The sequence below is a fragment of the Mustela erminea genome, chromosome 14 (assembly GCF_009829155.1).
Source record: "Mustela erminea isolate mMusErm1 chromosome 14, mMusErm1.Pri, whole genome shotgun sequence".
NCBI classification, from domain to species: domain Eukaryota; kingdom Metazoa; phylum Chordata; class Mammalia; order Carnivora; family Mustelidae; genus Mustela; species Mustela erminea.
Genome location: NC_045627.1, coordinates 15,890,661 through 15,913,301, shown reverse-complemented (window position 1 = coordinate 15,913,301; position 22,641 = coordinate 15,890,661). Strand labels below are relative to the sequence as shown.

Here is a 22,641-nt window from a genome sequence, read left to right as displayed (position 1 = left end):
ATTCTTCACAGACTGTGTTTCAGGACCCCTTCACCCTCCCGTACATCCACAAGGAGTCAAGTTTCTGCTTTCCCCAGGTTCCACTCGGGGAAGTTCCCAGAATTTGCCCAAACACCGTTCTCCCAGTAGGAATGCAGCAGAGCTCATACAACTGGACACAGCAGTAACTATAAACATTTTAATTCCAAAAACACAGATGTGTGTGTGTGTTCTGTGACATGGGAAGGATGGCTTGGCTTGGAAAACAAGCGAACATTCCTGCGAGTGGACAGGTCCGCTGGGCAACACAGGCCCGGCTCGTGGGAAACCGCATGAGTGCGGTCGAGTGTCCTGTGAATCTGAACGGCTTTCCGTGCTCTCGCAGGCCTCGATGTCTGCCCTCGAGTCACTAGTATCGCTGGGTCTTGCGCGGGATACTTTAGACACGACTGCATGCACTACTGGGCTTCAGTAAAGCTGGTTTGTACTTAACATCTGTGTAACGTGGTGGAAAAGGTGAGGTTTTCTCTATGCAGAGATGGATCCCTACCACGTCTGACTGGCACCTGGCAGGACGCGTGTTGCTGTCCATTTCTCGAACATGTTTAATGGGAATGTATGAAACGCCCATCGGTTCACATGCAGCTCTCCTATGTTCTGCAGGGCAGGAAAGGTCAGGCGCTGTACTTAGCCTAGCTGTTTTCAGAGATTACATGGCTGTGGTTAGAATGTTCAAAGTCTGGGAGTTGTGCATGCCCCGCCCGAGAGCTCCGCAGCTTGGAGCGGCGTCAGGGTGGGGGAGGGAGGTGTGCTGTCAAGTGTTTTATCGTTGCGGGAGATTTCCTGTGCGAAACTGAGGTACAGTCGCTCTGCTCTCTAGAGTGGTGCTCGTGGCTGCAGAGCCGGGCCTCTGGCCAGCTCCGTCCCTACTGCTCGTCGGAAGCGCTCTGCTGGGAGGCCGTGTTGTCCAGGCCCATGTCGTCCTGGCTGGCTCTCCTGCACAGCAGCTCCCCATTCTCTGCCATGGCCCCAGCCAGATGGCAGTCATGACGCTGCCCCTGCTCGGGCCTCACATGGCTCAGAGAAGTGCTGGAGAGAAAGGAGAGGCAGCAAACGTGTAAGGGCGGTTCTGACCACAGCCCACTGCTGCAGGGGCTGACCTACCCTGCCCACGGGGCAGGGGACTGAGGGCAGGGGTGGGGGCCCGAGGCGTTGGCCTCCACCGAAAGGAAGGAAACCATGGGTCTGCCATGCCGGGGTGGGTTGGGGGCTCTGAACATGGGCACTTTCCCCCCGGTGGTGAGGACGTGCTGGGCACATGGGCCCTCGGATAAGAGGTGACTGTGTGTCTAGGCATCCTGGGTTCCAGCAGCTTGGTGCCCAAACATTGATGCCGGTACCCAGAGTGCCAGGGACCCTACTGTCCTGCAGGAAAGAGGGAGCGAGAACGTGCCAGAATCCCAGAAGCACACCCACAGATAGTATCTTAAACGGATTGGGCAGGTAGCAGGAAAGTACAATTTTTCTGAGGAAATGGAATCACAGAGGGAAGTTTGTTTACACGTGCCATGACCTAACTAAACCTAGTTAAAGCTCCGGAAGTCAGCAGCTTCCCTTGCTTGCCCTTGGCCCCTGCCTGTGGGCCTCCCCCGTGGGTGTGGCCCCATCATCCACGTCCATGTAACCAACCATGAACCGAAGCCAGGCAGGCGGTGACCCTCGTGCTCTGTAGAGAGTGTGAGTCTCTGGACCGAGAAGGTGTGAGCACACAGAAGGGGCACACGAGACCTCCAGTGTGACACCCGGGTCTGCCCGGGGCCTCCCGTTCTCCCTCCTGACCCCAGAATGGAAGGCAAGTGCTGGGGGTCTCTTTACCTCCTCCCCGCTCCCCGCCAACAAAGCTCCAGGGTGAGCTGACTTCAGCTGGCATGGACTGTGCACAAGTGCCCATGTCGTTAGGAGAGTCCCTCAATCTCTCTTTTTCTGATGTTTGCATACATGGAAGTGGAAGTCCCCTCGGCAGCTGGGACATGAGATCGGCATTCGGAATCAGTGGGGGTCTAACTGCAGTGCTGGCGTGCCCTCTCCTCTCCCTCAGGCCCGAGTGATGTGAAAAGAGGCTGAAGTAGGACATGCCACGCTGTGGATGCGGGAGCACATGCCCGCTCCCCTCGCTGGTTCAGGGCTCGAGATGACTGGTCTGCGGAGCACAGGCTTCGGGTCCCCTTCAGTGCCACCCGCCATGACCTCATCACCTACAGGACGTGTGCTGTTGGTCTTGTCTGCCTCTGAGCACGGCCAGAACACCTCCTGTCTAGCACTGCCCGGCACCTGTCACTCTGGGAACCCCGTGGATGGGGTGATGGGAGTCTACAGGCAGCTGGATGGGGGGCATCAGGCCAGTAACCTGCATGCTTGCCCTGGCCAGTGGGCCGAACCCCTTACCCGTGTGGCCTGGTTGGTGGCCCTGGCCGAGGCGCCCATGACGATGTTGATGCTGCTGGACGACTGGGTGTCGCTGGTGTTGCCCCCTTCCGCAGCAGAGAGTCCAGAAATGACCAGGGCACTCAAGAAGCTCCTCTTGCCAAACAGGAAGCTCAGGGTAGAGCTGGTGGATGAGCCCAGGCTGGAACAGATCAGTGACTTGGCCCACTCTCAGACGCTCAGGTGGCCCGTGGTGGTGACGGGTGGGGGCTGTGAGTGCAGGGACACAGCCGAGGTGTGTAGGGAGAGCCGGCTGCCCGAGAGCCTCTGGGCCAACTCATGGACTGACGTGTATTTCTGCAGGAAGGCCTGGTGGCTTTCTACAATCGGGCCAGATGAGCTCAGCATGTCTGGCGTTTGGCTTAAGGCTGCATGGGCCTGGACAGACTGACTCCTGCCTTTACACCTGCCTTTAAAAGAAAGCAGAACAGGTTGCCAGAGCATAGGGGCTTAACCTGCGTCAAGGTCCATGCGGCGAGGTGACAGCTTGGACCCCAGGCACCCAAGGTGGTCCACTATTGACAGGGCCAGGATGGCCCCATGGGGAACCCTGAGAATGGAAGGACTTGATCCCAGGGCACCCGGCAGTCCAAGGGCGCGTGAGAAGCACTGCCACAGGGAGCCCAGACCTTGGACCCTGTATGCATGCGATCGGCAGTATAAAGAGAAAACACGCAGGCTCTTATCATTTTTAGTCGCCTTAAAAATGTAAAAGGGGATGGGCTGAGCCACATGCCGGTTGAACCTTTGTTTTCTGCCAAAGTTTTTCTTAAAATCAAGGTCTTAAAGTAAGAAGCCCTCACATAGGCCCCTCACAGACGTGACTGGCCAAGCCCAGGCCTGCGCCGACACATGCCCCGGCCCCCTCTTGCCAGCCACCGCTCCCTGCAGGGCCCCTCCTGTCCCCAGCCTGTGTCCAGGCTTGTCGAAACAGAAGGGTTTGGGCTGCCCCAAGGACCAGTCCTGCCCATGTCTCGGGGAGAAGGAGCCTGCCCATGCAGCTTTACAGAGAAGCGGGGGAGGAAAGCATGTGCTCCTGACTTAAGCCTCAGGAATCACTGGGCACTAATGTCCAGCTGTCACTTTGAAGGGAGCAGTCAGTGAGGTCACAGTTCTACCAGCTGCCTTATCCACGTGTCCCAAAGCTTCTATAGTTAGGCAGGCAATCGATAAGAACAGAAGTGAACAAGTGGGCCTCCCTGAGGTCCGTCCCATGCATTTTCTCACGTTAAGCCTCACCCTATAGGACTGATTGTGCACCTGGTGATTCCAATATACTTACGTGTGTCTAGAGGAGGTCCTGAAAAGTGACCTCCAAGCGGCTTCTTAGCGGGAAGGGCCCTCTGCCTCACATGGACATTAGTGCGGTGTGGACACTGGGATGGTGGGGTGCCCGTTCCCCACAGGGGTCCCACCCAGTCTCTCCTGACACTTACCCACTGGTCAGGACCATGGTGTGTTGGGGGGGATGCCCCCCATGGTGCATCTCGCAGCCCCGCAGGATGAGTGTGGGCAGCCTGGGGCACGTGGGCTCTCCCAGGGAACAGGGGCGCATCTGGCCAATCCCTGCTGCAGAGCTGAGTGAGTTACTCTTACGGAGGGAAAGCGGGAGAAAAGGGACCCTGCCGGTCAGAACTAGCAGAGCCCGTGGTCTGTTAGTCTGTTCAGTCTGACAAGGCTGAGCATCTGTGCGTGATTTACCCAGTCCTGCTGACTGCTGTCCAGAAACACTCCACATCTACCCGCAAGTCCGTGGTTTCGATGCTGGATCACAGACCGCCCGTACATGGTCAGGGAGCTTCCCAGCTAATTCCAGGAACAAGGGGACAAAGACTCATCTACGTGTCAGAGGGGAATGGTCTTTGCTCGAGGCAAGGCAGGGGTACCTTCCCCCCATTTCCTTGCTTCAGACTTTTTTGTTCTCTCTGTTGCTACTGTGGTTCTTGATGTTTTCTGAATTAATTTTGCAAGTGGAACAAGTAAGCAAACCATGAAGGGGCACATGTGCTGCCCAGGATCATCATCTGATCATCGAACTTCCTTTGCCAATTATATCAGTATCAGATCATGAGTGTTTCCCCAGAAAATCTCCTCAGAACCTGGGTTTTGAAATAACCAGACAAATTCTCTCTCGTGGTTCATTAGCCAGCGCCATTCTCTCATCTTGGCTGGTTTACTGGAAGGTGGTGGTTCACGTCCTCGCCAGCTGAAGGCTAGTGTCTTCCTCGTCAGTCTGGGATTCAGACTAGCTGGGAATTCCTGACTGCCCTCCACAAGGAGGTCACTAGCCTCCCCCACGGGGACCAGTCCCCTCCCAGCTGGGACGTCTACTTCGTAGCGAGGCAAGAAGATGGCAGGCTGTTGGGCCAAAGTTGAGGCCGCATGGGGAGTGCTGGGGAGTGCAGACGCACAGGGTGGTGGGCTGGGGACAGGGCTCCTGCCTGAGCGGGACCCCAGGCCTCTGGGAGTCTGGCAAGAGCCCAGGATGGGGACACTTGGATGGGAACTGACGGAAGGAGCAGTTGGGTCCCCAGGTACAGAGTTGAGCTTGGACACCATGAAACAAGTTCCTTTCTTCGAATTTGGTTCATAGTCACGCTTCAGACTGTTGCATCACTGCTACTCGGCTTCTCCGTCATGCCCTTTCAGAGAGTACGGCCCCCACCGAGACCCTGGGGCCTCCCTCCTGCATGGCGCTTAGCACGTGGTGGTCACTGTCTGCTTTGTGGCAGTGTGTGGTACAGGCCACCACCCTCCCAGCCCCCTTGCAGTGACAATGACTGCATCATCCTTACAGGCTTGGCACACGGATTGGCAGTAAGGGACAGCAGGGACCAACTGCAAAACTGACTTATACTTGGCCGTTAGAACTACTTGGGAAGCTTAGAAAATGCTGTGCCCGAGAGGCTGAGACCCCGGATGTGCACCTGCAGGCTGCCCCAGACCCTCACTGCACGGGAGGGCGTCCTCTGGGGGGGAAGCTGGGACAGGGATTTCACTGTTGTTCCAGGGGCCAGAAAGATCTGGGCGCAGGAGTCACCAACCCTTGACTGGCAAACAGCCTAGTGGCTGTCCTCGCGCTGGCTGGGCAGACTCCTGACTCCTTTCTGGGAGCTGCACTCTCCAATCCTGTGGGTGCAGGAGAGTAAGGAAGCCAGAGCAGCCACAGCTCCACAGGAGGACCCTTGGGGACTGGGTATTGGGGAAATGCTGGCCTGCTGGGAACGGGAGCTGGTGGCTTTCCACCACTGGCTACACCTCATGGAATGTTCGCAGCAGCAGGTCGGAGCCCCCCAGGGCAGGGCCAGCCAGCCAGGTGGGGCTGCCCCTCCCCAAGGGTGACTCCTTCTTGGGGCCGCCTGTCCCTGCGACCCTGGAGCTACTGCACACATGGCCTCAGAGTGGAAAACGTTGTGCCCTGAGCCAGAAACCTTCCATGGGTGCCCATGCCATTAGCCAAGGAGAAGGTGGGTAGAAGTTGTCCCGGCCAGTTCTCAGAGGGCCAGCTGGGTGTGGCTTCCCCCCAACACCGTGGGCCCTTCCTGGTCCTTGCTGTTTACCAGGTGCTAAGGATACATAGCATGGGAGCCTCAGGAAGCTCTCACCATCCTGTGCTTTGGTGCTCCAGGTCCTGGGGCTCTGACATGCTGCTTACAAGATAGCACGTGTTTCTAACTGCTGAGGGATGGGGAGAGAAGAGTTGAGGGTCCCATCCTTGTACTGCCCACAGGGAGCGAGCAGGTGCAAAGGACCTCACCGGAAGGTGGCAGATATCCCTGTATGGCTTCAACCATGGTGGTAGGAAAAAGAAATTGACATTGAACTTTTCCAGGGGGCAGGAGGCACAGAAAGGTGTCTGCATCTTGAGTGGGAGAAACAGGTTGTCCCCTCTTGTGTACCCATTTTGGGCCTTCCTGGATTTCTTTTGTGGGATCTGCTATGCCAGTATGTCTCCAGATTTCCCTGTATCAGCCAGAGATCATCTGGGGAGGTGGTTAAGGGGTGATCCCTGCCATTTCTTGTCTGGGACTCAGGACCCCCAGCTTCCCTCAGTTCCCTGGGCCCCCTTGGGGGCGCTACTCCAGATGGTTGGAAAGGGTGGCCCCTTGCATAACTTGGACCTCTCTGCAGACTAGCTGGGGAACCTGGATGCCTCCAGAACCACAGCCTGGATGTCCTGGGGGTGGCAGCAGTCTGCGGGAGACCAGGGATCCGGTCCTCAGCTGCCCTGTGGAGTCTGCCTTCCCAGGACTGTGCCAGCCCTGTGCGGCCAGGGACATGCATCACCAGGAGTGTGTCCACAACTAGATTTCCTGGAGAACTTCCGAAAAATGTGAAGCTGGGCCCTGGTGGCATTCTGACGGGGCCTTGGGGCACCAAGGACGAGCAACAGGATCAGCAGCTCCCGGTGCTGCTGCTCAGGGCTGTGAAGAGCAGATGCTGCCTACAGATGAGGTCCTGCTTGGGAAGGGGCCTCAGGGTCTAGCCCAAAGGGAAGCCTCAGTGAGTGGCAGAACTCAGCTGTCAGAGTTTAGGGTGGGGGGAGGGAACCACCCTACTGAGCGCGGGGCCACCGCAGACCTGAGTGGCCATCTAGCCACCACTTTAGAGGGCCCCCCTCAGGTCCTCCTCCCGCACGCCTCCCCCCACAGGACCAGAGAGCCATAGAAAAAACAGACAAGTTGACCCACTCCCACTGAGAGCCCTTGCCAGCCTGGGGACAGAAAAAGCTCGGGCCTGGCAGGGACCCAGCCCGTGGCACAGATGGAGAGTTGGGCCAGGTGCAGGATGGTGGCTCCATTGGCTGGGTCCTGGGCTTGGGGACAAGGCAGTGCTCAGTGAGGGGACGCAGCATCCCTGGGCTAGAGTGACGGGACCGTGCACGGTGGTTAGGATGGCAGGTTCTAGGCTCATTTCACCTGGGTCTGTCTGAATCGCTCTGCTGGGTGACTGTGCAGTGACTTCTCTGTGCCCTTCTCCTCAGCAGCAAGATGAGGACAGGGAGGGCCTCTCTCTTTGGGTCACGGGGAGGACCAGTGACCCTGCACTTGGAAAGCACGTAGGACAGCACAGTACAGTTGTGAGGGTTGGGGCTGGGGGGCTGTTATTACTATGCTTTGTCACTGCTGCAGGGGTGGGCCTGTGGGCAGGTGCACAGCAGGAGGGGACAACAGTAAGCCAGGTGACTTCAAAGCCACTGGTGCTTGGCCGTGGGCTCTGTCAAGCCCCTGAACAGGACGACAGCAGGTCTCAGAGCCTGAAGCGGACTTGGGCTACAGGTAGGGACTGACAGTCACACGGGCTGGGAGCCCAAGGCCTGTGGGTGATGTCCCTGGCCTGTCTTGGTACCTTGTAGAGCAGAGAAAGCCAGGAGTGGCCTTGGTAGGAGCAGTTCTAAGAACCAGTGATGACAAACTAACAGCTGGCTGGGACTCTGGAGGATCCTACTCCCAACGTCTGCCACAAAAATCCTGTGTTCCCAGCTGCAGGCCTCTGGCTGCGAATGGGAAGCAGAGTCACTCTCCAGGGTGTCCGGGTCCTGGGCAGAGGGAGGGACGCTAACGTCTGCCTGGCCAAGCAGCATTTCTACTCGTGGCATCTCACGGAGTCCCAGGCTCGGCCAGCGCTGCCGCCTCCATCTCTTCGAGAGCTCGGGAGCCTCCGACCAATCCCACCCTCCACCCCTGACTCTAGACTTTCACTGGGGCAGACAATTCACCCGGACAGATGTGCCGAGCACACAGGCCCGTCTCCACTTGGAAGCCACCTTGCATTTTTCCATCTGGAAAATTGCTTCAGCGATTCTGAAACCTAACATTGCTCATGCCGTAAAACACGTGCTAACAAAGCAGGAAGATCGTTCCCGCGCGGGGGCCTCGGGCTGGTAGGGGCTCTGCTCCGCACTCAGGGCAGGTGGTTCCGGCAGGAAGAGCTGACGGCAGGCGCTCTGCCCCGCCGCCCGTCTCCGTCTCCCTCTCTCCTTGCCTCCTCCTTTCCTTCCTCTCTAGCTGCCGTCGTTCCATCTCGGTCTCATCTCGCTGTTCGTCCATTAGTCACCTGTGTCTCTATCTCCCTGTGTATCTGCATTATTCTACCATCTGTCTGTCTGTCTTTATCTTTCTATCTATCTGCCCTTCTGTCTATCATCTATCTACTGTCTTGCCCGTGTTTTATGTAAATCTGGTTGCAGTGAAATCCTCACCCTTGTTGGGGCATTTCCAGGAGGCGGGGACTGTTCCCTGCTAACTCGCTGGGTGCAGAGTTGGCCTGTGGGACAGCCACACAGAGGCACTTAACGAAGGCTTCTGGATGGTGAGGAAGCACACAGGCCAAAAGACCAAATCCCTCCCAGGTTGTGAAGGAAAAAGCCCAGCGCCGAGATGCTGGCAGGAATCAGGTCAGAGCACCTGCTTCTACCACGTCCACCCACCTGGTATGTCCTCCGCGAGCCCTCAGTGCCCCCTTTCCAAACCCCATCCCCCTCCCAGTGGCATGGGTTCTAGGACTTCATCCATCTGGTTGAGCCTAAGTAGGTGGGCATGAGTTGAAAAGCGGTTTTAGACTTTAAACTCATCCCAGACGTGGACCAGTGTGCCACCTCTATCCCATGTGCTGGTGCCCCTCCCTGCTGTTGTTATGCTCTGAATGCCATGTGTACATGGGGAGGTGGGAGCCAGAGAGGAGCCGGAATGGGGGAGCAGGAGTCCTGTCTGCATCCCACAGGTTCAGAGAGGGATGAGCCACTCTGGGGGATGCGCACAGCAGTCTGGATCGGTAGTTACGGATCCGCCAGACACAAGACACATGATCCAGTGGCCACCGGACGAGAGAGATGTAGGAGGGGAGGGTGTTGCCCAGATGGACAGATGGACAAATGGCTGTCTAGGGTAACAGACAAGAGAAGGATAAAGGATAAAACCACAGTCTAGGGCACCTGGGTGGCTCAGCGGGGGAAAGCCTCTGCCTTCGGCTCAGCTCATGATCTCAGGGTCCTGGGATCGAGCCCCGCATCGGGCTCTCTGCTCAGGAGGGAGCCTGCTTCCTGTCCAGAGGGACCGGGCCACTCCAGACACTCTGCAGCTGCCTGTGGGTCCCGAGGTAGGACGTGGTCAGTGGGGACATGTACATGGGGTACCCCAGAGGCTGGTCGCAGGAGGAATTGATAAAGTTTCTGAGGACCTGCTTATTGTTCTGGATGCTTCCACGCTCTGGGTTGCGGTTCCGAAGGAATATGAGCTCTTGCTGCTGTCCGGCCCAGAGGCCGCGGACACATTCTTTGTTAACCTGCGGGTTGGGGAAGGAACAGGGAGGAGAGTGGATGACAGCGCGTGTTTTCAGTCCGCTGGTTTTACGCTCCAGACCGTGAGCAGGGCTGCGGGCCAGAACATTGGGGACCACACCGCTCGGGCCCAAAGCTATTTGCACGGTCAGGCCGGAGGAGCGGTCCTAGAAGATGCGGGCCCCCCCACTTCTGTGGGGAAATGGGGTGAAGAGAAAGCTGTTGTTTTGGTCCAGTAGTTGCAAGTGATACGAAGAGAAGAAATACTTAATAGAAAGCCTTCGGGTCCAGGACTAGGCTACTAGAGATCTGAAAGTTTGGAGAACTAGAAGGTGTTTACAAGTAAGCCAGATCCTGACCCTCATATACATGGGCATCTGCCAGGACTTCTGCCCAAACCCCATGAATGACCCTGGCCTCCCAGCCCACCGCTGCTCCTCTAAGACCATGTTCCTGCACGAGAGGCTGGTGCAGGGACGCGAGCACCAATGCCAACCGGCAGGTGGGGCCACTGTACCTTCTTGACCATGAAGCTCAGGAAGCCCCTGTGCAGCATGATGACCTTGTACTCGTCCGTGCCCTCATCCACCACGTGCTGCAGGGTGAGTAGCTCCTCCTTGTTGGACAGCACGGTGCCCCTCCAGGCCGGGCCACCCTCATGGCAGATCACGATTTTCTTCTCAAAGGATTGGATGGCCTCATAGAGGGACCCTGGGTCTTCATACTCGTCAGGGCAGGTGAACTGGTCCTGGGGGAAAGAAGTCTGACTACGGGCTCAGTGCGGACCAGAGACCTGACTGCGGTGACGGCAGGGGGGGCGGGGGTTGCAGCGGAGGTGAGTGTCCAGACAGCGACCAGCTGATGACCCCAAGAGCGAAGTCCACATCTGTGTGGACTGTCTTCCCACTCTCCTCCTGCATCCCGAGCGGCAGGAGAACGTGCCCAGGGAAACAGCTTTGTGGCTTGGGCTCAGGCACCCGAGAGGTCATTTTCTCTGGCCAGTTCCTTTTCTGTCCTAGCAGAGTATCAACACCTCCTAGCCACTCTCGCGGACCAGTGGCCACTGGCTGATGTCAAGGATACCTGGGTGGCCTCGGTGTTTAGATTCCAAGTGACACACCCACTCACATAGGTCATGCCGTGAAAAGGGACCTACCTGAAAGGTCTTGTTTGCCCCTTGAGAAAGGATTTTTCAAAACTCCTTTTTAAAAAATGGATTTATTTTTATATTTTTAATTTTTTTTAACCTGGTGAAGCTTCAAGGACATACTGATGGCCCGAGCGACGACCTTATGCAGAAGGTCCATGTCGGCAAAGACCCACTCGTCTCATGCTGTGATCCTGAAGTCACCTTTGAAGAGGGCATGAAGGCCATTCAGGAAGGAATCCAGGCTGCAAAGCAGAGTCTGACTTACCATTTTCTCACCCTGAACTGCGTTCAGAAGCCTGCCCTTCGGAGCCAGATCTGAGGCTCCCATTTGTGCTGTCAGGAATGACCTTCATGCCTCTCAAAGGTGGACCAAGGCAGAGCCCACCCATGCCCGGCTACAGCCCGCGTCCACACCCTCCCGACACCTGGCGTTCATGGCCAGCCTCAGTACCGTGGGAGCCCCCGAGGCCCTCGTGCTGAGCTCCAAGAGTGACGGTGCAGGTCCTGGTCACCGCGTCTCCACGTGCAGGGGGGGGGGTCTGTTCCAGGACCCCCAGTGGAGCCTTCCTTGGTGGGGGGCCAGGGGGAGCTGACAGGGCCCCCTGGGGACAGCCCAGAGCTTGTGGTGTTCTCAGCATCCCTGGCAGGCTGCGTTACTCTGTAATGGAAACTGGATTCTACCATGGCGTGGAAAGGAAACTAAACCCAGTGGGATCTCAGATGGGTCATCCGGACCCTCCGAGCACGTCCACTTCCCAGCCACAGCCTTCGGTGAACGGGTGTGTAATAGGCATCATGGGGCTGGGGGTGGGAGTGTTTAAAATGAAAGACTGGGGGTGCCTGGGTGGCTCAGTGGGTTAAAGCCTCTGCCTTCAGCTCAGGTCATGATCTCAGGGTCCTGGGATTGAGACCCACATCATGCTCCCTGCTCAGCGGGGAGCCTGCTTCCTCCTCTCTCTCTGCCTGCCTCTCTGCCTACTTGTGATCTCTGTCTGTCCAATAAATAAGAAAAATCTTTAAAAAATAAAATAAAATAAAATGAATGATGAAGGGTTTTCTGGGTTTTCACATTCCGAGGTCTTTCCTGCCCTGCCTCCATTCCCTGCACATAATTGAGCACCGCCAGGATCGCGAACACGAGCGTCCTCCCAAGGGAAATCCTCCATGGTCTGGACACTTTACAGTTGGGATGACGGTCGAGCACCCGGGTTCGGGAAGGCAATGGATCCTGTATAATGGGAACAGGAAGAGGGTTCTTCTTTATTTCTGCTGCTAGACTCCGTCCAACAGCCCTGGCCTCTCGGATCCCTGAGCGGCAGTTAGGAGGCAAGTACAAGCAGCAGCACCCCTGATAGGGCTGAACCGGGACAGAATGAGCTCGAAAACATGTGAGAAGCAGAGTGTCACAGGACGGCTACTCACAAGGACTTGACGAGCTGGCTCGCCGCACAGGACTTCTGATTCAGCGCAGCCCGTTAGACCTGCAGGACAGGGAAATCGCTCCACTGATTGCTATGTTAGCATTTCGTGGCAAAACGTACCACTATCATTAATTTCCTTCTGGAACTCTTGGAGAGGAACGCCGAGGCTTTGAGTCAGAGCAGGCTGTGGGAAACGGAAGCAGCTGAGGTCTAGGCAGGTGGGGCTCGGGGTGCTGTGGTCTGGCGGAGCCCGGAACTTTCCAGAAGGAGTTCCAGGAGGCAGCCTTCCCAAAGGGCTCTCCCCTCACAGAACAAAGACTTCCTGGGCTGTGAGCTTTAGTGACCACCTGGGAGGCACCTAGGAGAGAGTTACAGGACAGCAGAGCCAGGCTGCAGAGGGCAAATGCCAGTGGCGAAGCTGTCAGCTGAAAATGTCCGAAAATGCCACTGTCGTCGCATGGGGGCTGAGCACTGTGAAGGGACAGCTAAGTGGCAGAACATGGGTGAGCTGTTCTGGAAAGGTTCAGAATGCCATCTTTCTTGCATGCACAGGAAGACTAAACACTGCTCCAGACATAGGACGGGTTTGGTGGCAAAGGAACATTAAGGGACTTGGCAGATACCCAGAGGGGCCTCTGCAGACCAGAGGGCAACCAAGGAGTTCCGGGTGCCAGGCTTTCGTGCTCAGCTCAGGTGTCCAAAGGCTGATTACTCATGAGGAGGGAAAAATCTCCTACCTCAGGAAGTCCCCCAGCAACAGACACTTTACTTGTCATTTTGGGGGGAGAAAGTGACGCCGTCGCACTTAATGCTCTTCTTTTGAAATAATTCTCGGTGTAGGAAACAAAGCCCGAATCAGAATTCCACTGGACTGGCGGTATCATTCCTACCGCCTTAAAGGTAACGGCGTCCTGAAAGAAAGCTGTTTCCTCATCCTTAAGAGAATGAAGCCGAGGAAGGCAGAGGCGAGTGATGGGCTGGAAGAGACGCTGAGTGGCAGAGAGCTGGGCTCTGGGACATCTGCAGCATGTTTCTGATTTGGAGCTTCATATTGCTCTGTCTTTTTAAGATTCCACTGAGAGAGGATGAGCTCCCACCCCCAGGCCAACAGCTGGAATGGGGAAAGACGACCATATCTGAGTCAATCAAGGTTGGCCTTCATGGGGATGAAACAGCCACCCCCTCCCCCCCACAGCCCTCCCTGACCTGACCTGGGATATTAGTGAAACAGGCTCTCAGCCAGGCAGTCCCCCAGTGCAGAGGCAACTGTATCCATATGTGCTGGATGAGGTAGGGACCAAGGTAGACTGGGTTCCAGAAGGAACCTGACAGTAGGTATAACTGTGTGTTCAAGATGCATAACGAGGTGCCTGGGTGGCTCAGTGGGTTAAGCCTCTGCCTTCAGCTCATGTCATGATCTCAGGGTCCTGGGATCGAGCCCTGCATCAGGCTCTCTGCTCAGTGGGATCGAGCCCTGCATCAGGCTTTCTGCTCAGTGGGGAGCCTGCTTCCTCCTCTCTCTCTGCCTATCTCTCTGCCTACTTATGATCTCTGTCTGTCAAGTAAATAAAATCTTAAAAAAAAAAAGATGCATATCCACATGTGAGAACCAGATACCACAGTGCTGAGACAAGCCTGGGCTTCCAGGCACTAAACGCGGGCTCAGATGTCAACAAAAACAGCACTAGAAAAATATTACTTCTTAATATCACGATGAGCGGCTGGTGCTTGAGTGCACTTTTTAAGGGAAAATCAACAGCACGCCGCCGGACCCAAGGACACACCCAGCATCCTGGCCCTTCAGCTGACTCCATTAGAGGTAGCATGTCTGCACTGCTTCCTGCTTGGCCCTGGGCCCTGTCCTGCCAGCCTCCACCCACACTCCCCAGGCCAAGGACCAGAGCCACGATCTTGCCTTTTCCACGGCACGTGCATTTGTGCGTGCACGCGTTACAACAGACGTGCCGGCCACCACCTCGGCATGACTTTGCAGCCCCACAGACACCAGCAGCCACAGAGCTGGGTCTCCACGGATTCTCTGATTGCCCGAACTCCCCCATTCTTGTCTTTCTGGTTCCTGACCCAGCTTCCTCTGAACGAAGACATAACTGCTGGTGATACATATAGATGAGAGACTGGGCTCGCTGGTTCTTAAGCACCCTTGCTCCCAGCCCCTCTAGAAAATGCTGTTTTCTGGCTTGAGGCTCTGGATGTCTCTTGCAGAACCAGCCCCTGCCAGTTTGCTAGCTTGTTCCTGGCCCGAAGGTTTTGCTTTAACTAGTACTACTCATTTCAGCGCCTCCACCATCACCGTTCCTAGCAAGGACAGAATGAGGACAGCCAGTCGAAACAAAGGCTGTTTGTTTTCACCCTCTTGTCACTCCTCTTTCTTTATTTACAGAAGGGTCCTCCTGGCTCCCTTCCAGCCCGAGGCTGCTTATGCCATCCCCCTGAGGCCCACTTTTGCTTGACATCACTGATAGGTTCAGCCTTCCCCTCACCTGTACCCTCTTCTCACTGGTTCTCAACTGCTGGCAATTTGGGCCCCCGGGAGACATTGAGAGACCTTTTTGTATCTCACAACCAGGGCGGGGGGGTGGCGTGAAGAAAGGAAATGGTGTGCTCTGGCACCTGGTGGGGTGAAGTCAGGCAGGTTAGAACATGGGCTGACCCCTACAGCAGAGAGCCACGAAGCCTGAAGTTTAATCAGGCCTCTGCTGAGAAGCCTGCTCTTTTTGAGAAAAAGCTCCACAGGAGGTTACAGATTTCCAGTTTTGGACAATGAAATCTTGGATCCAGGCTTAATGAATTTTAGGGTTCAGGGGGAAACAGCTTTATGGCAGGTAGTTTCTGTAGGAATCGCAGTGGGCTCCCCAGAACAATGACTGATTCGTTCCTTTTTTGCTCCTTTCCAAATAGGCCATAGACTGTGTTTACAGCTCAGCCCTGAGAAGAGCCTTCTGCCGCTGAGCATCGCGTTAAAGGAGAGCTGGTAGACCATATGTGAACAATTAAGTGTGACTTGTGGGCTGGGCTTCCCCGTGCTTACTGATTAGTAATGAAGCTGCAGAGGGAGCTCTGCCTATCCTCCTCAGTAGGGACTCCAGGCTCCGAGAGCACGTCCACCTCGGGAGCCCAGCATGCCTTTGTGGGCTTTGCTCCCTCTGTGCAATTCAACAACTGCCCTGGTTTCGTGGCTAATTCCATCACTTCGGCCACACTCGCCTGCTAAAGAATCCCTCCCCCAACACACACACTAATGAACAAGAATAGTCCAGGTGACGAGCATCACCCCTAAGCAAGTGAGCCAGAGGCGGATAATTTTTCATCTTCCTGGTGGCTTGTGGATTACTAAGCACTTTCCATCCCATTAGCTCAACTCATTTGCGTGGGTGCTTGCACGAGATGTATTATTGTAGTCTTTCTTTAAGAGGAAACAGGCCAGGGGCGCCTGGGTAGCTCAGTGGGTTAAAGCCTCTACCTTCGGCTCAGGTCATGATTCCAGGGTCCTGGGATCGAGCCCCACATCAGGCTCTCTGCTCAGCAGGGAGCCTGCTTCCTCCTCTGTCTCTGCCTGCCTCTCTGCCTACTTATGATCACTGTCAAATAAATAAAATCTTAAAAAAAAAAAAAAGGAAACTGGCCAGAAAGGGATAAGAAAGAGGGTAAGGGAGGTGGGAACAAATACTCATATCTCATCCCTCTGAAGACACATTGGAGCAAAGCCATGGCTGCCTTCTGGCTCCCCACCCATCCAGGAAACCTTGCTCTGAGAGCATGCAGCTGGAGCCGTCTTCTTACCGACCAGCCCAGAGGCTGTGTTAGAAAGAACCGGCTCTTGAAGTCAACCCCATCTCATCCTCCTGAGGTCAGCTGCCAGTCATTTTTGAAAGTTCAGTTTGGTGTATATACTCAGCACGCACCCTGAATTGATATTGTATTAAGAATGCTTTCATGCACGCTTTACCTAGGAAGCTAGTCTATCGGCTCTAGGATCAAACCAGCCTGCGGTCTGGATCCCAGTGACCTGCCACCTGAAGGGCATGCTGACAACAAGCAACGGAGTCCCTTGGGTAGGATCAAGGTGCTTCACTCGGTTTCAGAGTTCAGGAACCACACGGCGAGGCAGCATATGGCCCAGAAGAACTGGAGGGATGGGAGTCAGAAACCTAAACCCAAGCTTCAATTTTGGCTCTGATACTTGTTGATATTGGCAAGTCCCTCAACCTCATTATCATTTCTTTCTTTCTGTGTTCATCCTTAAAATGGAACTTGTCCAGGGAGATGTGAAGCCTGGGTGAGCGGCCAGCGATGATCTCCTTATGCCAGGGACTGGGTGGACGCACATGTGTGGTTTGAGGACAAAGGACACATCTCGGTGCGGGGGAGGGAGCCAATTCACCCTGGTGTCCAGCATTCATCTGCTCCCTGGGACCCATGCCTGAATCCTGAAAGATACAGAAGTCAAGTTCAAGAGAGCAGGAGACTTGAGAGCGCAGGCAGAAGCAGCTCCCACTGGAGATGGCCCCAGCCAGCAGGACAGGGCAAGGTGCAGGCCAGAGGGTGAGGCATCCCTGAACACAGAGGGCCGCACGCTTCGGGAGCTGGGAGGCGTGTCCACAGGCACCTTCAGCAGCTCTCAGCGGTACACACCACGGACAAGCCATCCACGAAGGAAGCCTGGGTGTGTGGAAGGTGGGAACACAGGCCACAGGGATGAGGGCACTCTGAGGATTTCCTACAGGACAGATGGGGTTCAGAGGGCATAGAGGTCAGGAGCAGGACTCTGGAGGCTGGGCGGGACCCCACTGTGGTGAAACACTGAGCCGGCCACTCGTCCGCATCCTGGGACTTCCAGCCGGTAACTACCTACCTCATCCTCTCTCAAGCCTCGACAGTGTATAAACTCGCGTCGAGCATGGAGCACTGCCCCTGCATGTGTGCATGGAGCACATCGTAAATGTTCCCTGCTACCTTTCGTCTCATTTCAGCGTAAGCTCCAGGTGTAAACAAAGGGATGTTTATGCTGCAGAATCCCGCCTCATGACTGGAGAGCAAGGGGGTGGCCTTCAGTTTCAACTGAATCCAGAACAAATGATAAAACCGTAATTCCCAAGTAAGAAATCATTAAAAGGCAAGATTTGATGAAAAGCTTTTTAAAAATGCGTTTGACCTCATGATGTTTTTACACCAACGCTCTGTGCTCCTGAGCCTCCATATCGATGGGTCACTACCATTAGCCAGTGAAAGTGCTTCTTGAGGCAGCCCAGGGACCCCAGGGATCAGGTACACGGCAGCTGTTCAACGTCAAAAGTAGATTTTCTGACCCAGTTCCTGGAGCTCCTCTGCTAGTGGTTTGTGAGGGGGCCTGGGGTCTATATTCTGACCAAGCTGCCCGGGGAATCCTGAAATAAGGGACCAGAGAATCTGGGTGTCTCCTAAATATGTCCAGCCATGTCAGAGAAGGAAGGGAGTCAGAACCACGGAGTTTAACCCCTACACCAGGCCAAGGAAGAAGACCGTCCCACGTAGTATCACAACCCAAGGTCCCAGAAATGCTTGCTCCTTTTTCTAACTTATAAACTTGCAGATTTTCTATATACTCCAACCAACCCTCTGAGCTGAGCTGGATGGTCCTGATTTTAGTCAGGATCTTGCATTGTATTTATTTTGTCTCTTTCTTTTCTAGATTCTGGCTTCTGAGTTTCCAACCACAGTCGAGCAAGGGGACCTCAATCTTGTTCTGCAAGGTGATCCTGTAGGACGTCTGGCCCTCGTTTGGGCATCATCTCTAGTGGAAGCTTGGGAGAAGAAACTGAGATCATGTCCTGGAATTCTGAAGAACACTGTTTTCCTCTGTCCACTGGGGGTGAGAAGGGTGGGCAAATGTCATATGTGACCTCAGACCACAACAGCGACCTGCCATAGGCCACGTGTCAGGGCTCCCTGTATCCCGCATGGGGCTTGGCACAGCACATCTATGGCTGGCTTGTTTGTCTACCATTTTTCAAGACTGTTGACCTTGGGGTTCTCAATCCTATTGGAACCCTAGTCTACTCCAAGAGCCAGTAAGATTTCTCCTTCGAGCAAACATGTTGCTGCTATAAAATGCTGCCATCTTCTCACCTTTAGCTCTATAAATGGTACATTGGCCAGGATCTGCTCTCCAACTTTTGTGTAATAGAAGGTAACAATCAAGCTATCTTTTAGCTTGGGGTCAGTGAAACTATTTTGACTTCCTGCTAAAGCATCTCTTTATGGATGTGTGCCTTTCTTCAGTGGCAGACACAGTTCTCCAGACCAAATGGGCCTTAAATTCCAAATCCAAAAAAATTATCGGTATTTGCTTGGGACATCCATATTAATCCATTCTGTCTCCAAAACATATCGATATTTTTTGTTAAGACATTGTAATATGTTTGTGCTCCTGGCTCGCTTGCATTCAGCATATCGTTTTAATTGATTCTCAATTTACTCTCTCTAGTTTTGCATGTACACGTTTTTATTTCTTGAGGATTTCTATCATGCTGTGTTCCTGGTCATTAGGTCAAAAATACTTCGCCAACAAATCCATCAAATAAAGCAGAGTCTATGACTTATGTTAAGCTGCTGTGTAAGACCCCTCTGGGGAGTCAGAGTTTGAAAATCCTCTGTTAACTCTTTAACATTAAATATGTGAGAATGACCTGTGAGACTTCATCAAGTACAGCTAAGGGCATATTCCTAATCTTAAAATGACATAATGGTAGATTGCCCACATGCGCACACACAGAGGTCACGGGCCACACATCCTTTGAACACAGAAGTAACTACACTAAATAAAATATTAGCAAGTTGTGGGGCACCTGGGTGATTCAGTCGGTTAAGTTGACTCTTGATTTCAGCTCACGTCATGATCTTGTGGTGGTGAGATCAAACCCCACAGTGGGCTCTGTGCTGGGTGTGGGAGCCTGCTTAAGATTCTCTCTCTCCCTCTGCACTCCTCCCCCTCCCCCATTCAAAAAAAATTGGCAAGTTGAATTCATCACCGTATAAAAAGAATAATATAACATGACCAAATAGAGGTTATCTCAGAATTGTAAGGCTACTTCAGCAATGAAGAACCCTATTAATGTAAGTCATTACATTAGTAGATTTAAGGAGAAGAATATCATTTGAATTTATGCTCCCACATTTTAAAATAACTTAACATCCTTTCCTGATAAAAATTTCATTTAGCGAGCTAGGAACGGGAGGAAACTCCCTGACTTGATAAAATGTCTATTACAAACCTAAAACAAACCTTACTATTTTAACAATGTTTATTCTTCCGATCCAAGAGCATGGAACGGTATTCCATCTTTTTTGTGTCTTCTTCAATTTCTTTCATGAGTGTTCTGTAGTTCCTCGAGTACAGATCCTTTACCTCTTTGGTTAGGTTTATTCCCAGGTATCTTATGGTTCTTGGTGCTATAGTAAATGGAATCGATTCTCTAATTTCCCTTTCTGTATTTTCATTGTTAGTGTATAAGAAAGCCACTGATTTCTGCACATTGACTTTGTATCCTGCCACGTTGCTGAATTGCTGTATGAGTTCTAGTAGTTTGGGGGTGGAGTCTTTTGGGTTTTCCATATAAAGAATCATGTCATTTGTGAAGAGAGAGAGTTTGACCTCTTCATTGCCAATCTAACTGAGATTATTCCCTGCATATTCTCAGATCACAATGCTTTGAAACTGGAACTCAGTCACAAGGAAAAGTTCAGAAGGAACTGAAACACCTGAAAGCTAAAGACCACCTTGGTTAAGAATGCTTGGAGCACCAGGAGATCAAAGAAGAACTGAAACAATTCATGGAAACCAATGAGATTGAACACACTTCTGTCCAAAACCTATGGGATACAGCAAAGGCGGTGCTAAGGGGGAAATACATAGCCATCCAAGCCTCTCTCAAAAAAATTGAAAAATCCAGAATACACCAGCTGTCTCTACACCTTAAAGAACAGGAGAATCAACAACAAATCAAACCAACTCCACACATAAGAAGGAAATCATCAAGATTAGAGCTGAGATCAATGAGGTAGAAACCAGAGATACAGTAGAAAATATCAATGAAACTAGAATCTGGTTTTTTGAAAGAATCAATAAGATCGATAAACCATTGGCCACACTAATCCAAAAGAAGAGAGAAAGCCCAAATTCATAAAATTATGAATGAAAAGGGAGAGATCACAACGAACACCAAGGAAGTAGAAACAATCATCAGAAGTTATTTCAACAGTTATATGCCAATAAGCTTAGCAACATAGATGAAATGGATGCATTCCTGGAAAACTATAAACTAACAAAATTGAACCAGGAAGAAATCGACAACCTGAACAGACTGATATCTAGTAACGAGATTGAAGCAGTGATCAAAAACCTTCCAAAAAACAAGAGGCCAGGATCTGACGGATTCCCTGGGGAATTCTACCAAACTTTCAAAGAAGAAATAACACCTATTCTCCTGAAGCTGTTTCAAAAAATTGAGGCAGAAGGCAAACTTCCAGACTCTTTCTCTGAAGCCAGCATTACCCTGATCCCAAAACCAGGCAAAGACCCTACCAAAAAGGAGAATTTTAGACCAATATCACTGATGAATATGGATGCTAAGATTCTCAACAAGATTCTAGCCAACAGGATCCAACAGCACATTAAAAAGATTATCCACCATGATCAGGTGGGACTCATCCCTGGGCTACAAGGATGGTTCAACATTCTCAAATTAATCAATGTGATACAACAAATTAATATGAGAAGAGAGAAGAACTACATGGTCCTCTCAATTGATGCAGAAAAATCATTTTACAAAATCCAGCATCCGTTCCTGATTAAAACGCTTCAAAGTCTAGGGATAGAGGGAACATTCCTGAACCTCATCAAATCTATCTATGAAAGACCCACAGCAAATATCATCCTCAATGGGAAAAAGCTTGCAGCCTTCTCGTTGAGATCAGGAACAAGACAGGATGCCCACTTTCACCACTCTTGTTCAACATAGTATTAGAAGTCCTAGCAACAGCAATCAGACATCAAAGAGAAATAAAAGGTATCCAAATTGGCAATGAAGAAGTCAAACTCTCAATTTAATGTTACTTGAATTTAAAATGTGTAAATTGTTGAAAGTATTTTTCATTTAAGTACTCTAAATTTAATTCAATTCCTCCTGTTTTATCTTATTTACAGGCTTCATGAGTGAGTGAATGAAATTCTTCACGAAGTACTAATTACTGATGGACACCCTACGTCTAGCTTATGTTTGAAATCCCAACCTACACAGCCAGTTGTAAATACATGGCAACCACAGGAGAAATACACAATGGGGAAGGAACAATTTATTTTTCACTTCACTGCCCCTTTTTAGCTCACAAATTCTTGTTAAGAAAACATAAGAAATGGGGCGCCTGGGTGGCTCAGTGGGTTAAAGCCTCTGCTTTCGGCTCAGGTCATGGTCTTAGGGTCCTGGGATAAAGCCCCACAATGGGCTCTCTGCTCAGCAGGGAGCCTGCTTCCTCCTCTCTCTCTGCCTGCCTCTCTGCCTACTTGTGATCTCTGCCTGTCAGATAAATAAATAAAATCTTTAGCAACAAAAAAAAAAAAAATAGAAGAAAGAAAGAAATAATCTCTTGGCTCCCCAGCCTTTAAAAAAACCAAAACCAAAAATAATTCTTCCTTGACTTTTTATTTCCCAGGGCAGCACAGTTTTCTCTTATTTTTCTCGGATTCTTTTCCTTCTGTTCTATATTCCTCAGTTAGTTGGTACCATATATATCTCTGCAGGCAAATTCATATTGTTTGAAACCATGTGTGGCATAAACCAAAAGTAAACTATAGGTCTATGCAGGGGAAAATGGGGTTAAGAATTAACAGAGGGAAAATGCCTCCTCAGCTTAAAAAATAAAGAGCAGTGTGTGCACACTGGGTGGCTTAGTGTATTAAGCTTCCAAGCCCTGGTTTCAGCTCAGGTCATCATGATCTCAGGGTCATGCAATCGAGCCCTGAGATGGGCTGGATGGAATCTGCTTGAGACTCTCTCTCTCCCTCCTCATCTGCCCCTACCCCCCTGCTCCTGTGTGCATCTGCTCTGTCTCTCAAATAGATAAAATCTTCAAAAAAAAAAAAACAATGAGGTTTCATCTCCTCTTCTTTCATTTCTTTCATCACAATCTCAACCAAGTTTTCCTTTCCTGAACTGTTGTTGCACTTGACCAAGCTATAACCAGCTGAATATGAAGAAATCTTCCCCACAAAATTGAGAAGGTTATCAGAAACACTGCCAATCTCACACTAAATTTTTCCTGTGACCTGCTGA

General features: G+C 52.3%; 1 pseudogene; it reads right to left on the bottom strand.

The window, feature by feature from the left end:
- Positions 1-905: 905 nt before the first annotated feature.
- Positions 906-22,641, bottom strand: part of LOC116573607 — a 922,392-nt pseudogene continuing 900,656 nt past the window's right edge.